Source organism: Engraulis encrasicolus, chromosome 17, assembly GCF_034702125.1.
Source record: "Engraulis encrasicolus isolate BLACKSEA-1 chromosome 17, IST_EnEncr_1.0, whole genome shotgun sequence".
Lineage (NCBI taxonomy): Eukaryota > Metazoa > Chordata > Actinopteri > Clupeiformes > Engraulidae > Engraulis > Engraulis encrasicolus.
This window is the reverse complement of record NC_085873.1, coordinates 12353826-12356325: the sequence shown is the minus strand read 5'-3', so window position 1 is coordinate 12356325 and position 2500 is coordinate 12353826. Positions and strand designations below refer to the sequence as shown.

The 2500-nt window shown below is 45.2% G+C and overlaps 1 protein-coding gene across 1 annotated transcript in view; it reads left to right on the top strand.

The window, feature by feature from the left end:
* The window catches only part of LOC134467629 (testican-2-like), a 99588-nt gene that overhangs the window by 92005 nt on the left and 5083 nt on the right, over positions 1 to 2500 (top strand). The gene's annotated exons all lie outside the window — the stretch shown is intronic.

Here is a 2500-nt window from a genome sequence, read left to right as displayed (position 1 = left end):
TGCGTGCGTGCGTGTGTGTGTGTGTGTGTGTGTGCGTGTGTGTGTGTGTGTGTGCTTGTGTGTGCTTGTGTGTGCTACTGTAGTGTCAAAACAAACCCAATCCGTATTCCCTGTGCTCCATAGGATGAGAACACATAATCAATACGCATAAAGCATTGCAGGAGATAGAATTACAGCATACAGCATTTCAAGTAATCCTCACAAATTGGTTGAGCATTTCTGCGAAACATGTTCAATTTACTGCACACAATTCAGAAAGAGGGCATTGATTGAGCTACATTGAATGCTTTTTTTAAATATAAAATCATATGTTTTACTGTCACTGCACAATGGCGTTGATCATTACACAGCAGTTGTACTGTTGACGAATATGAATGGTTTACAGTTTATATTTGAGAAAGTCATATATATTGTACTAGTTCCAGAGTGGAAAGACGTTGTTACATCACTCTACCTAATCCATGGGCAAGAATGAGCCTGTGTATCGGTGGCAAGAGGGAATCTGTTTACTGGATGCCAGAATGACTTTGTTTACTGGATGCAAGACTGCTACTGTGCGCATGACATAATGTGGTTTCTCGTGCCAGAGCTTTGAGTCATCACGCCCTTTGGCATGGTCAGCCAAGCTCATCACGACACTTGCTGCACGCACACACTCAGACACACATGCAAACACAAACTCTCAACCACAGAATCTGTCTCTCTGTCTCTCTGTCTCTCTCATTCTGTCTGTCTGTCTGCCTCTCTCTCTGTCTGTCTCTCCTCCCCCCCCTCTCTCTTTCTCTCTTGAACGGCACTCAATGCTCCAATCTTATCATTGGACACTATCAGACATCCTCGTAACTTTAAAGGTGATGTGACTTCCAGAGCCCTTTTTTATTATAGGCTATACTGTATTGGTATATGCCATGCCCACACCCCCATGCGCCAAAAAATAAGTAAATGCTCCTGCCCAAGAGTGAAACATGTTAGTCACCTGGGAAGGACGGGGCGGGACCATCTAATCAATTTAAGAGGCGCGTTCGAAGTAATTGAATGTGGAAATGTCAATCAATCAAATGCAGCTTCATTTTCTTCCTCACTCCTGGTCGGACTGTGTACTCTGAATGATGCACTTTCACATTATTGTTGCACAGAAGGGGAAAAAAGTATTGATGCCTGTTAGATGCATGTGCAATACCTCCTCCAATTCCTAACAAACAGAAGGGGCAGTGTGTGTGTGTGTGTGTGTGTGTGTGTGTGTGTGTGTGTGTGTGCGTGTGTGTGTGTGTGTGTGTGTGTGTGTGTGTGTGTGTGTGTGTGTGTGTGTGTGTGTGTGTGTGTGTGTGTGTGTGTGTGTGTGTGTGTGTGTGTGTGTGTGTGTGTGTGTGTGTGTGCGTTTGTGTTGGTTCATTTAGCCAGATCACAAGGCTGGATGCTGGATTAGCTGCTAATCAGAGTGAGGATTACAGTTTGAGCTGGTGTTGAGGGAGCCCAGTGCTGTGTACTGTGCAGTGATTGTGCTGTGGATTTGGCTTAGGTGGGGTGCCCGGGCTGGACCCAGATGCTTTCTGGGACTTGTAGTATGGGAGATGTAGTTGTAGCCGGTGTTGAAGAAACGCATTGTGCAGTGTGTTGTGCAACATTAGGCGCATTCGATTTCATTAGTGCGCTATCTGAAATTTGGATCAAGTATAGCCTATGTATGCATACATCTTTGTTCGCACTGGAGAACGGGTGCCGGCTTTACGGGTCACACAGCCACTGCACTTAGAAGCTGAGATTGGAAATGCGTGGTAGGGCATTGGGCAAGGTCGCTGGCCATGGTGCTGAAGCACTGCTGAGCCAGAGAATGACTAGGGATTAACCCTATCCAGACCGGGGGGGGGCTAAAAGTGCCCGCACCAACTTTGATGCCGTATAACTCCTGAATGACTAAAGCTATGACTACGAAACTTTGTGACTTTTCCTAAAATGAAGTTGGCTATAGTGTGATACCAAAAGATTAGGTTTATATTTTTTGCTGTTGCCATGGCAACGGTTTTCTGACAGGTACGCCTGACCAAAAATCACTGGTCTAAGTCTCATCATCATCACTTTTCACATTTTTTTTACATTTTCATCAGCATCAGACACCCTTGTGAACATTAGAAGTGGTCTGAAGCAAATAATAACCAAAATTGATGTGCATTTCCCAAGTTTAATGGAAAATACATGAAGGTGACATTTTGAGCAATAAAAACAGGAAATGACGTCATAATGATGTCATAATATCCAATAATGACACCAAACTGATGTCATTCATAGATCTTTGGGTGAAGATCATCCCCTCCAAGTTTGGTGGTCATACGGCATTCTGTTCCTAAGTTATGAGGGGGGGGTCAAAAGAGCCCCCCCCCGGTCCCAGGAATGCCAAAAAAGCCCGGTCTGGATAGGGTTAAATGATTCTCGAGCTCGGGAGTACGGGGCACCACTGAGAGCTCGGGCAGTATCTGCGCCCGCAGATATGCGCAAGATCTGA